Below are 14,847 nucleotides of genomic sequence, written 5' to 3' on the forward strand. Positions count from 1 at the left end.
TTTTAATTGTACATTGTTTTAAGGCATCAAATAGTTGCCTATGTGTAAAACCGCTTGAGTCCCTTGAAAAGTAGGGTAGAAATGTCGTAAATAAATAAATAAATAAATATTCCCCTGAGGCGCCCATCCAGGCCTGGTTCTTTCTCCCTAGACATTCCACCCCACTTGCCTAGTGAACTGAACCACCTCAACTGGGCTCTACGGGCCAATGGAGACTCCACCACAGACATCAGAAGAGCTGCAAGGCCAAGAACAAGTCAGGAGAGTAAAGACGAAGATCCACCCAGGGGAAAAGTGTTCTTACCATACATCAAGGGAACCACTGACCGGATAGGCAAGCTGATGAAGAAACACAACCTACAAACTAGTATCTACAGACCCACAAAGAAAATCCAACAAATGCTACATTCAGCGAAGGACAAGAGGGATCCTCTCACTTCTGCTGTGGACAAGGCTACATAGGGACCACCCAACTCAGCATTGTCAGACTACATAGATGTGGGCGAAACGTCCGAAGAGAATGCTTTTGGAATATAGCCATACAGCCCGGAAAACCCATAGCAACCCAGTTATTCCGGCCTTAAGAGCCTTCGACAACAAACACACACTTTCCCGCGCTTTCTGAAGCCCTTTTCTTCCAGTTCCACAGACTCTTGGTCTCCTTCAAGCAGAGTTATGACTCTTCATCGTCCAGCCACACCAACATGGCGCTCACAGACATTGTCTCCCACACGCACTCCCTCGGGGCTGTTGGTTCAGTTTTAGGCGGGGAGAAGAAGCAGGTCCCCCCACTCCTTCTTTCTTTCTTTCCTTCCTTCCTCCCTTCCTTCTTTCCTTCCGCCTCGCCTGCCCAGGCCTCGCAGTTTGGGCTCCTGCCTTTGTCTGGCTTTCCCCCCTCCTCGTCCTTCCCATACAGAATAAAGTCAGTCTGCATTTAATGGTTATGGCGGATGTGAGGAGGATTTGGCAAATGAAGAGGCCTTTTGCTCTCAAATATTGCTCCGTACGTCGTGTGAGTCTACCAACCCACCGCGACCCCATATTCTTCTCCCGGTGTCTGACTCGAATGACAAACGAGCTGATTTTTTCAGGACATCGCTGGGAAATGTAGTGGGGTGATAATAGAGATTTCTCTTTCATTTTTTACGCTTGACTTGGTTATTGTTGCCTTTCTTTTCCCGTGATTCCTTCGGAGGATTAGCCCTGACTTCCCCACTATTGGCGGTCAAAGTGGCCCAAACTCTGGGTGACAATTGATGGGGATCAAGGGATTGCCCATTCTGCGCCTCTGAGGGCTGCTTTGCGCCAGAGAAACTCATCAAGTGCAGGCCAAAGAATGGGGAGGAGAAAAGAGGAGGGAGATTGGCCGGGGAGGGGGGAGCTCAATGTATTCATTGAGCCCGCCTCTCTGAAATGGCTCCGAAGTTTCCCTCCTGAAAAGTAACGCTTGCAGCAATCAACGGCTTTTTGACGGATTACAAACCTTGGGGGGGGGGGGGGCGCTGAATATATAGGACTTTATTTTCGAAGCGCCTCCTCTCCTCCCCATGGAGGCAAAGTGGAACGAGGAGGGCTCTGGGAACAAAACACAAAACTAGGGGATGTGATGTGCGGAGAAGTAATGAAAGGTGCATTAATTTTTTAACATGGCCAAAACAGTGAAGGTGTGTGTGTGTGTGTGGGGGGGGGGGGGTGAAAGAACAGCCCCAGGGATCATTAACTCCCTACTCCAGGCACCCACCCAAAAGATGGCATTTACATCAAAATAGCAAGAAGAAACAGAGAGAGGGGGCGACGGGGGGGATCTGGGCAGAGAATGAAGTGCTGGACAAAGTTCATTAAAGTTGGGAGTGATGCGGACGGAGTGGGGGAGAAAGCCGGCTTGATCCCCAGTAAGAGCGGAGCTTCCCTGCAAGACACTGATCCGCCCTGAAGGGAAAGGCAGTCAGTCCCCTCTTCCGTGAGACGCCCCTGAGTGAGGCGCCCATCCAGACCTGCTTCTCCCTTCGCTTCTGTGGAAACGAGGACGTTTGGTCTGGAGCTCACCTTAGAAAACAAAATGAAACACAACGACCGAGAAGGAGATGAGACAATACATTCTCTTTAATGGGTTGGTTGCTATGAGTTTTCCGGGCTGTATGTCCATGTTCCAGAAGCAGTCTCTCCTGACGTTTCGCCCACATCTATAGCAGGCACCCTAAAGCCTCGTGACTTGAAGGTTGGGTTGCTGACCTGAAAGCTGCCAGGTTCGAATCCCACTCGGGGAGAGCGCGGATGAGCTCCCTCTATCAGCTCCAGCTCCATGGGAGGGCATGTGAGAAGCCTCCCACAAGGATGGTAAAAACATCAAAACATCCGGGCGTCCCCTGGGCAACGTCCTTGCAGATGGCCAATTCTCTCACTCCAGAAGCAACTCAAGTTGCTCCTGACACGGAAAAAAACCCCCTCAGAGGTTGTGAGGTATATTGGAAACTAGGCAAGGGAGGTTTATATATCTGTGGAAGGTCCAGGGTGGGAGAAAAAACTCTTGTCTGTTGGAGGCAAATGTGAATGTTGCAATCAATCACCTTGATTACTATTGAAAAGCATTGCAGCTTCAAGGCCTGCTGATTCCTGCATAGGGGAATGCTTTGCTGGGAGGTGTTAGTTGGCCCTGATTGATTCATGTTTGGCTGTCTTCTCTGACTGAATTAGTCTGCTGTGCCTTTCATGTTCCTCGATTTGCGTTTGGGCAGAGCACTTGATGAACCAGTCTGGACACAGCATATTATTTGAGAACACATAAATGCTGGACCACTCTCACAACCACCATGTCAAACTACACAGAGGAGTCAGTGATATCCACAAGCATGTGGACACTTTCAACAGAAAGGAGGAAACTATGAAAATGAACAAAACCTGGCTACCAGTATTTTAAAAAACCCCTCTAAAATCAGGACAGTAAATAAAGAACAAAACTCTGAAGACAGGGGAATTCCAGACAAGAATCAATCAGGGCCAGCTAACATCTCCCAACAGAGGATTCCCCCAGGCAGGAAGCAGCCAGGCTTTGAAGTTGCAAGACTTTTTAAAATATGAATCAGTTGCAACATTCGCACTTGCCTCAGGAAGACAGGAGTTCTTTCCCTCACCCTGGACTTTACACAGATATATAAACCCCACTTGCCTAGTTTCCAACAGACCTCACAACGTCTGAGAATACCTGCCACAGATGTGGGCGAAACGTCAGGAGAGAATGCTTCTGGAACATGGCCATACAGCCCGGAAAACTCACAGCAACTCAGCGATTCCGGCTAAGAAATCCTTGGAGAACAAATCAAAAGGGACCGAGGGAAAACCTTTTCCCGAAAATGTGAATGGTGAAGCGGGCATATGGAAGAGCGGCAGAGGACGACATGTGAGATATTTGTGCTGCAACATTCAAAGAAGAAATCAGCCTGAGGTATTTGACTAAGTGTAGGGAGGCATGACAGAAAAGACACCGGTTGATCTCTGGGAGGAAAAGGTTAACTTTGGGGAGTATGATGAGAAGAATAACAGCATGTGAAAGTGTGACTGAGAGAGAGATCAAGTGGTGGCTCACACATGCCACCATTCCCTACACTTTTTCCTCACTCACGCTTCCATTCACCACAGAATGTGCATTTTCTGCCTGGAGCCCATCGCTTAAAGATAGATAAGTGCCTTTCAGGTTATACCAGCTGGGCTCATGAGAGGAATCTCTGCAGGGAGAACAGCAAGGGCTGGAGGGAGCTTGAATATGCAAGTAAACAACTGTGCCGCATAAGAACATATGGGAGTCTTCGGATCCATCGCCATCTACACTATGTAGAATGAACGCACTTTGATACCCCTTTGACTGACATGACTGAAGGCTATGGAATCCTGGGGAGTTGTAGTTTGGTGAGGCACCAGCATTCTTTGGGCAGAGAAGGCTAAAGGCCTTGTCAAACTACAGCTCACAGGGTTACATAGCCTTCAGACATGACAGTCAAAGGGGTGTCGAACTATTGGGAATTGGCTGGATTGCGACCTGTTAGGATCACAACCTAATGGGATAGCAGAGTTTATTTGGTGATGGATGATATTTTGTTTCTATTAGATGCTTTCAACAGACACTGATGCAAGCAGTTTTCTTTAAAGTCTTTTAAAGTCACAAGATTGTTTACTAATAGCTTAATGTACAGGCACATTTCTTTTCAGGTTAAACTTCAAGAGGTTTAGAGAGCTTGTATCCTAAATTTATAAACTTTAATAGTCTCTTCAGTAAACTATATTGCTTTAATAAGAGTTTACTTCTCAACAGTTCTAACTTCCTTCCTACACTGCCTTCTGCACTCTAACAGACTTCTATATTCAAGCTGACTCGAGGCTCAACACTGACTTCTAACAGGCTCAAGGCTCCACTGACTTCTTCAACTAACATCCTTTTAAAACCGAACATTCTAAACCAGGGGTCCCCAAACTAAGGCCCGGGGGCCACATGCGGCCCATCAAAGCCATTAATCCGGCCCCCACGGCACAAAGGCAGAAGGGGGTTGGGCTAAATGACCCAAGGGTTCTCTTCTTCTCTTCCAACTATTATTATTATTATTATTACTATTTTATTATGACACAGCAAACAAGATAGATATGCTGGATTTCATATCACAAAATCACAAGTCGAACACTTCCCAAGTGTCTAGGACCCAAAATGAACAGTCACAGAAATATACAATGCCAGAAAACTGCACAATTATTATTATTATTATTATTATTATTATTATTATTATTATTATTATTAACATTGAGGCTGGGAGGCCATTTGTCAGGGGTGCTTTGCTTGTGCTTTTGGTGCCCAAAGACAGAAGGGGATTGGACTCAATGGCCCAAAGGGTCTCTTCCAACCCCATTTATTATTATTATTATTATTATTATTATTATTATTATTATTATTATTATTATTATTATTATTGCTTGGTGGCCAACTATAGACCGGCCCTCCAACTGTCCGAAGGATCGTGAACTGGCTCCCAGTTTAAAAAGTTTGGGGACCCCTGTTCTAAACCGTCACTGAGTCAGTCACTTGACCTGCAGCCCCTCCCACTGCTTTAGGTATATGGAGATAAGGATACTGCAAATCAAAAAAGATATATACTTCAGGATATAAATCGACACAACATAAAAACACACCAACATCAAATAGAGGAAGCTTGAGAAGATTGATTGCTTCCCCCAACACGAACTGCATTTGTGTTGACAATTGGAAATGAAATGTATATAGGGTGCCTGTGGGTGCGCGCACGCCCCCCCCCCCCCCCCCAGTCCAGCGAGAAAGGGAGACCAACGGAATTTGCGACAGAGCGCGCGCTTGGCTTTGAAAACGTGAGCGCGAGAGAGGGAGCCGTGTGCGCATGCCCAGCTGCGAAAAGGAGGGCTGCTTGTGATGCTGGAAAAGAGGGGGCAAGGATGTGTTTATTGCTGTGAAGAAGGGAAGATGTCTGTCTGGGGTCATTTTTCCCCAGTGGTAGCTCACCCACCTAGCAAGCACACCGAATAGGCGATAAAACTCCCTGGGCCTCTAGTGGGGCTACCTTCTGAATACTAGGGAGCTTAAATAGTGTTCCCAAACTAACCTGCCATTTTAGTTTTTCTGCCCTGAAGAGAAGCAGAGGCATGGGGGCAATGCTGACAGGAAGGAAGAGGGTGGGAAGGAGCGACTGAGGGGAAGGAGGGAGACTCTAGAGAGGCGGCAAACACGGCCACTTGCCACGCTGACACCTACAATTAACCCAGCTATAAGGGCGTGATTCCTCAGCAAAGCAAAGGGCGAAGTCAATGCAGAAGAGCGGGAAGGCTGGAAGTTCGAGCACAGAGAAGTAAACAACTTTATAGATAAGAGTGAAAGGAAGAGAAAATACAGTAGAGTCTCGCTTATCCAACGTTCTGGATTATCCAACGCATTTTTGTAGTCAATGTGTTCAATACATCGTGATATTTTGGTGCTAAAGTCATAAATACAGTAATTACTACATAGCATTACTGCGTATTAAACTACTTTTTCTTCCAAATTTGTTGTATAACCTGATGTTTTGGTGCTTAATTTGTAAAATCATAACCTAATTTGATGTTTAATAGGCTTTTCCTTAATGCCTCTTTATTATCCAACATATTCGCTTATCCAACATTCTGCCGGCCCGTTTATGTTGGATGAGTGAAACTCTACTGTAGTGGGTTGCTGTGAATCTTTCGGGCTGTATGGCCATGTTCCAGAAGCTTTCTCTCCTGGCGTTTCACCCACATCTGTGGCAGGCATCCTCAGAGGTTGTTTTGAAACTGCATGAGTTCTGCCTCTGAGGATGCCTGCCACAGATGTGGGCGAAACGCCAGGAGAGAAAGCTTCTGGAACATCGACATACAGCCCGAAATATTCACAGCAACCCAGTGATTCCGGCCACGAAAGCCTTCCACAACACATTGAAGAGAAACTAGTTCTCTCTTCCATGCCAGACTACACAGAGAAGCCACTGAAATCCACAAGCATGTGGACAATTTCAACAGAAAGGAGTAAGCCATGAAAACGAACATCTATATTAACAAAAACTCTAAAAGGAGGACAGTAAACAAAGAACACCATTCAGAACACAGAGGAATTCCAGACAAGAAACAATCAGGGCCAGCTAATCACCTCCCAACAAATGATTCCCTCAGGCAGGAAGCAGCCAAGCTTTGAAGCTGCAAGGCTATTCAAGCTAATCAAGGAGATCAATTCACACTTGCCTCAAACAGACGAGAGTTCTTTCTTCCACCCTGGACCTTCCCCAGATATATAAACCCCACTTGTCAAGTTTCCAACAGACCTCGCAACCTCTGACGATGCCTGCCAGCTGCCATAGATGTGGGCGAAACGTCAGGAGATAATGCTTCTAGAACATGGCCATACAGTCCAGAAAACCCACAGCAACCCAGTTCCCTCTATCTTTTGCTTTTACCAGTTTTGTATCAATAGCTTCTCTGAGTTCTTTCAGGTTTAGGGGAGATGACAACTGATGGGTTTCAAGTTCTAGCGCCCTGTTGATTTTCACCTTACCTTTGCATGTCCACAATTGATCAGAGGATCATTATCCAGGCCTCTCAACAATTGTCAGGTTCTACGACTAGGTAAAGGATTTTACCTAGTCATAGACATATCAAGCTCCTCAAGCAGCTCTGTCCAGCAGTCTTTCTTAGCATTAGTTATGGCTGTAGATAATTTGTGGCCTGCTGCTTTAGTTTAATCACTGTATAGATTCTCTTGAAATAATCTGAGGCATTCCTGTAGTTGAATTAGGATTCTTCATTTAGACTGTTTGTACGACAGCCTCTAGTGCAGTGGGTCTCAACCTTCCTAATGACACGACCCCTTAACACAGGTCCTCATGTTGTGGTGACCCCCAACCATAAAATTATTTTCGTTGCTACAGTACTTCATAACTGTCATTTTGCTTCTGTTGTGAATCGTAGTGTAAATATCTGACATGCAGAATGTATTTTCATTCACTGGACCAAATTTGGCACAAATACTCGATAGAAATATTTGAAATTTTAATACTGGTGAGGTTGGGGAGGGGGTTGATTTTGTCATTTGGGAGTTGTAGTTTCTGGGATTTATAGTTAACCTACAATCAAAGAGCATTCTGAACTCCACCAATGATAGAATTGAACCAGACTTGTCACACAAAACTCTCATGACCAACAGAAAATACTGGAAGAGTTTGGTAGGCGTTGATCTTGAGTTTTGGAGTTGTAGTTCACCTACATCCAGAGAGCACTGTGGACTCAAACAATGATGGATCTGGACCAAACTTGGCACGAATACTCAATATGCCCACATGTGAACACTGGTGGAGTTTGGGGAAAATAGACCTTGACATTTGGGAGTTGTAATGTTTTCTGATGATCTGTGGTGACCCCTCAGGGGTCTCGACCCCCAGGTTGAGAAACGCTGCTCTAGGGATTGAGAGCCTGGAGGATCTTTTCACAGCTTCTACAAACTAATCATAGCTTTTATAGAAGGTTCTATATCAGGGAAACAGCTGCTTCCAGGTTCTCTGTAAACTTTGTCCAGTTAGCTTTATTGAAATTATATCTTCTAGGGAAAGGGACGCTTTTTGGTCTTACAGTTGCATATGCTAGGCAGCATATTGGTCTATATTAGGTATTGAGTTTGCTACTCTTTTAATGAATTGGTGGGCATTTTATCAGTTTTAAACTTATTTTATGCAATGTTTATGACACAAAATCAATCAATCACAAGCCCTAATTTCAATTTTCTGTGTGTTTTTGACTCGATTTTTTAAATTTATAAAACAAATGCTCATTTAAAATCTAATTTAGTATGAAAGGGAAGAAATATATAAATAGAGGAATGTGTGTGATTAAAACAACCAGGGACACAACTCCCGGGATTCACTATCTGAATGGTGGGAGTTGGAGCCCAAAACACCTGGAGGGCCAAAGTTTGCCCATGCCTGATATATAGGGTGTGCGGGCCATATGACGCCGCTTGACAAAGCACCGCCTCTGAAGTCATGTCTTTCTTATTATATGGTCAGTACAGGCTCACATAATATTCAATGCAGTTAAACTGTTGGGGAAACTATTGCAATGGTCAAGCCCCTTGCACGTTGTCTGTGTAGGATCACTAGTTGCTTGTCAGTTTTATTGTCCCCATAAACTTTGCATGTTGGGGTTTGGGGGAACTATCGCCATCGATCTCACAAACCTCATAAAAGGAAGAGGTTATCCTTGGTTGTTGTTTGGTTCTCTTATCTCCTCATGTTCCTTTCTTGCTGTCAATCTGGCATTGCCTAGCTTCGTTTGAACACCACTTTGGCAATGTAGTTTCCTACACGCTACGTGGGGCCTCCTTCTTCATTTTAGGTCTCTTGTGATTTTCTTGCTGTGTCTTTTGGATATATACCTGTAACCCAAGATTTGCCTGTATGATCTTCTTTCATGCAAGTTTTTCTTCGTGAGTAAACTGTTTTACTACGTTATTAGTGTTCTTCTGAGTATCATTTTATGTATGCTTCTAGATTGAGGGTGTGCGCTGTTAGATCAATAGTTCAGACATAACTTTTTAAACTCTGCCTTTTGGCATACCTTTGCTCTAAGCTCCAGCTGTGCGTGTCTTTTTTTCTTTGTAAGCACTCTGCTTTATGCAATGCATTTTTAAGGGAAGTTACCTGAGTCAAACAGTTCAGTCAAGCGGCTGAGGTCTCCCTATGTTAAGCATTTGCACAATAATATCAACATAAACTGCATGATAGGAGACTACGGTGGCCACATCACGCAGTTTCAAATTGCACAATATGGAAATGTAGATGAGACCTATATTTCCACTAGTGAAATACTTTGTGTTTTTCCTGCATGGCAGGGGGTTGGACTAGATGGCCCATGTGGTCTCTTCCAACTCTTTGATTCTATGATTTCTGTTTCCAGTATGATGTTGTCGCCCTTTAGAGACTAACTGAGAGAAGAAAATTGACAGCATCAGCACTCTACCCAAATCCCCTGTTTCCTCTATATTCTCTGGCTGTCCTGCAAACCCAGGAGGGAGGGCCCCACAAAGAGAAAATGGCAAATGGCTGAGACAGTGGAATCCACGCTGTAGAATGACTGTAGTTTGACACCGTGTTAATGGCTACGGCTGGATGCTAGGGAATCCTGGGAGCTGTAGAACTCTTTGGCAGAGAAAACTAGAGACCTATTAAAGACACAGCTCCCAGAATTCCATAGCATGAAGCCGTGGTAGTTAAAGCGGTGCCAAACTGCATCCATGCTCCAGTGTAGACGCCCCCTGTGGCCGCAGCGGTGCTCCTGGGCCGCCTTTGGGCCGGATTTCCATAAAAGCGCGCTCTTGGCCTCGCTTCTGCTCTCGGGAGGGTGCTTGAGGAGCGCGGGAGGCCCTCTGCGATCCCTAATTAGTGATTTTTGTCCTCTTGTTACTGGGCTCAGCATCGCATGCAAATGAACCCTTCAGCGCAGGCAGGCAGGCAGGCAGGCACCATCACCCCCCCCCCCCCCACCCTCTCTCTTTCCTTGCTCCAGAATTAACTGACTCTTATCTTTAATGATATGCTACTGAACTTCCCCCGAGCCCGGCTAGCTTTTTATCTTGATTACTCTAATCAATAAGAAATGATAGAGTAGAATTATAAACTCTATTGGCTTTTTAAATGGTGCCGACAAGCCCTCTAGATCGAGGCGCTTCCCTTTCAATGTTATTAACGGGATCTTCAGCTAACTGGGGATGCGAAGGGGAAAGTGAACCGGTGTGTGTGTGTGTAATTATGACACGTGAGAGGGCCTCGCCGACGCCTCCATCTCCCGTTCACACGTCCGGAAATCCAGCTAGTTAATTACTCTCCTGAGTTGGGGGGCAAAGAGGCAGGACAACGTTGATGAATGTGTGTGTGTGTGTGTGTGTGGGGGGGGGGTGATGGTGGGGAGAAAAAGTAGCAGCGGCATTGGCAAGGCATTAGGACCCACGACCTTTCTCTGCTCCGTTTGCCCAGTCCCCACCAATGGCCTCCTGACTTCCTAGTGACCAGCACAAAAAACAGCAGTGTTATTGTTTTGGAACACAGTCTGAGGGTGCATCTACATCGTGGAATGGATGCAGTTTAGTACCACTCTATATACTATGCATGGGCAGACTTCGGCCCTCCAGGTGTTTTGGACTTCAACTCCCACAATTCCTAACACGCCTGCTCTGTACCATAGCGGAATCGAATAGGTCTTTAGCCTTCTCTAACAAAGAGTGCTGATGCCTCAACAAACTACAGCTCACGTAAACTGGGCTCTACAGGCCAATGGATACTGCCCCACAGACATCAGAAGAGCTGCAAGGCCAAGAACAAGCCACCAGACTAAAGACAAAGATCCACCCAGAGGAAAAAGTGTTCCTGCCATACATCAAGGGAACCACTGACCGCTTAGGCAAGCTGATGAAGAAACACAACCTACAAGCTATCTACAGACCCACTAAGAAAATCCAACAGATGCTACGTTCAGCGAAGGACAAGAGGGATCCTCTCCCCTCTGCAGGAGTCTACCGTATAACCATGCAGCTGTGGACAAGGCTACATAGGGACCACCAAACGCATGAAACAAGGAAAGTGAAAGGCAATGCAGACTAACTCAACCAGAGAAGTCAGCCATAGCAATGCACCTAATGAACCAACCTGGACACAGAATATTATTGGAGAACACAGAAATGCTGACAACCACAGGGTCAGACTACACAGAGAAGCCATTGAAATCCACAAGCATGTGGACAATTTCAACAGAAAGGAGGAAACCATAAAAATGAACATAATCTGGCTATCAGTATTTTAAAAAAACTCTAAAAGCAGTACAGTAAATAAAGAACACCACTCAGAAAACAGGGGAATTCCAGACAAGAAACTATCAGGGCTAGCTAACACCTCCCAACAAAGGGTTCCCCCAGGCAGGAAGCAGCCAGGCCTTGAAGCTGAAAGGCTATTCAATGCTAATCAAGCTGGTCAATTGCAACATTCACACTTGCCTCAGGCAGACAAGAGTCCTTTCTCCCACCTCGGACATTCCACCGATATATAAACCCCACTTGCCTAGTTTCCAACAGACCTCACAACCTGTGAGGATGCCTGCCATAGATGTGGGTGAAACGTCAGGAGAGAGTGCTTCTGGAACCAAATAGACAAAAGTCCCCCCCCCCCCGGTGAATGTTTCACAGATATATAAACCCCACTTGCCTAGTTTCCAACAGACATCACAACTTGTCAGGATGCCTGCCATAGATGCTGGCGAAACGCCAGGAGAGCCGGGAAAACTCACAGCAGCCCTGAGCATTTTGTTCTAACAGGTTGGCTGATAAGCAAGTAATTAAATCGCACAGGGGGAAGAAAACCTCAACGGAGATTTGGAATCAATGCACACCCTAAGGTGTATCTACAGTCTACACTGTAGAATTAATAAAGTTTGGCAACACTTAAACTACCATGGTTCAATGCAATGGAGAAATGGAAGTTGTAGTTGGAGGGGGGGGGGCACTAATACTCTTTGGTAGAGAAAGTTCAAGACCTTGTAAAACCACTGCTACATAGCATTGAGCCATGGCGGTTAAAATGGCGCCAAAGTACACTCATTCCACCTTGTGGATGCATCCCAACCCGGGGATTTTTCGGCGATGCAAGGCGAGTCCATCTCCCTCTGGCTTAGTTCACAATATTCAGAAAGTTGTGTGTGTGTGTCCTTGAGCTGCAGGGGAGGCGGAGGCGCAGGAAGGGCTTTTTCCCCTGCCTCCAAATCATGCCGACATCTCTCCCCCTCGTTATTAGGAGGAATGATGACTAAACTGGCAGGATTATTCTGGACTGTAAGTTATCAAGAGCCCACTAATTTCACATTAAAGCCCATTGACTGCAACCGCGTGATTGAAGGGTTTTTAACAATTAGCATAATCAGAAAATGAGCGGAGATAATTTTTATTCAACTCATTACTTTTTAATCATGTATTTCTTTTAATTAATATCGTCTCGGTGAAAATAACAGGGGTACAATAATAAAAAATGAAAGAAAGAAAGAAAGAAAGAAAGAAAGAAAGAAAGAAAGAAAGAAAGAAAGAAAGAAAGAAAGAAAGAAAAGAAGGAAAAGAAAGGAAGGAAAAAAGATCCGTGTCCCTTTACTGCTACTTCTGGTCCTGGCGGCGAAAGCGACATGGATGAATAAAGAGTACAGTACAACTCAATCCGGAGCAGGAGCAGGGAGGCCGTGTAAAAGGGGGAGAATTGGGCGCCGAAGGGGAGGCGGATTGGTTGGAGGGGGAGAGTGACCACATCAGGTGCCCAAATGTCAAGCCTGCACCTCTGGTATTTCAGGTGCACACACTTATACAAGGCTTCTTACTTAATGTGTTGTCGAAGGCTTTCATGGCCGGAAACGCACAGCAACCCACTTCTTAGGTTTAGGAAGAATGGGAGTAATTTATTGTTGTGTGCCTTAGTTTCCAATTTAAGACGACCCTATCCCATGGATTTCTGAGAGTGTGACTCGCTCAAGGCCAACCCAGTGGGATTCGAAATCTAGTCTCCGGAGTCTGAGAGTCCCGCTATTATACTGTAGTATAGTTTTACACTACTTTAATTGCTGTGGCTCAAGGCCATGGAATCATGGGAGCTGTAATTTTATCAGACCCCTTTGCCTTCTCTGCCAAAGAGTGTTGGTGCCTCAATAAATTACCACTCCCATGATTCCATAGCATGGAGCCATGACAATCAAAGTGATGTCAATCTGCATTGATTCGACAATGCAGATGCACTCAAGGGGGCTCTTCCTTGCACAAACACAAATCAAGGAACATGAAAGGCACTGCAGACTAACCTAACCAGAGAAGTCAGCCACAGCTGAGCACCTGCTGAACCAACCTGGACACAGCAGATTATTTGAGAACACGGAAATGCTGGACCACTCTAACAACCACCATGTCAGACCACACAGAGAAGCCACTGAAATTCACAAGCAGGTGGACAATTTCATCAGAAAGGAGGAAACCATAAAAATGAACAAAATCTGGCTACCAGTATAAAAGAAAAACTCTAAAATCAGGACAGTAAATAAAACCAACACTCTGAAAACAGGGGAATTCCAGAAAGGAAACAATCAGGGTCAGCTAGTACCTCCCAACAAAGGATTCCCCCAGGCAGGAATCAGACAAGCTTTGAAGCTGCACGGCTTTTATGTGTGAACCAAGATGATTAATTGCAACATTCACACTTGTCTATAACAGACAAGAGTTCTTTCTCCCACCCTGGGCCTTCCGCTGATATACAAACCCCACTTGTCTAATTTCCAAAAGACCTCACAACCTCTGAGGATGCCTGCCATAGGTGTCGGTGAAATGTCAGGAGAGGATGCTTCTGGAACACAACACAACAAAACAAAACTTTATTTATATACTGCTCTATCTCTGATAAGGACTCAGAGTGGTTTACACATCATAAAAACAATCAATACATATACATAATACAAAATACAGCAGCAATTAAAAAACATGTTTAAAATTCCAACATTTTAAAACAATATAATACCTAGTAAGAGCAATTGCAGATCACTCCATTGAGTGGTTCTACAATGAAAAGGTATAATATATAAAATATATAAAACAGGCAAGATGGCAGTATGACCGGAATAGGACTCATTTGGTAAAAATGGCATAAAGCCAAGGTCAAGAGTGATAGCAAGGAATCAAGGCCAAAATTCCACACTTCGGCCTACTGTATAGCTATCAGGTTGGACTAAAAAAATAAACACCATAACAGGGTCAAAAGAGCGGGTAAAATACAGGACAAGTGTCATGCAATAATCAAGTATGGTGTCTAGAATTGCAGAGTAAGCACTTCCAAAAGCCAATTTCGATCCCAGTTTTCATTCAATGGCTAAACCTAAGGCTTCAGGTTAATCATTTCCAAAAACCTGTTGGAACCACCAAGTTTTCAAATCCCTACGAAAAGATGTTACTGATGGTGCTAATCTTAGCTCTTTGGATAAGGCGTTCCAGAGGCAGGGGGCCACCACCGAAAATGCCCTCTCTCTTGTCCCCACCAGCCATATCTGGGATGGTGGCAGGATTGAGAGGAGCACCTCACCAGAAGATCTAAGGGTCCACGCTGGAAAACTCACAGCAACCCAGTGACTCCTGCCATGAAAGCCTTCGACTACACAATTAAAGTGATGTCACTCTGCATTGTTTATACAATGCAGATGCACTCAAGGGGTGCTCATCCTTTGGGCTAATTATTGAAAAGTTTTCCAGATAGTTTGAGGGGACTCTAAGGCTGACAG

Source organism: Anolis carolinensis, chromosome 1 (genome assembly GCF_035594765.1).
Source record: "Anolis carolinensis isolate JA03-04 chromosome 1, rAnoCar3.1.pri, whole genome shotgun sequence".
Classification (NCBI taxonomy): domain Eukaryota; kingdom Metazoa; phylum Chordata; class Lepidosauria; order Squamata; family Dactyloidae; genus Anolis; species Anolis carolinensis.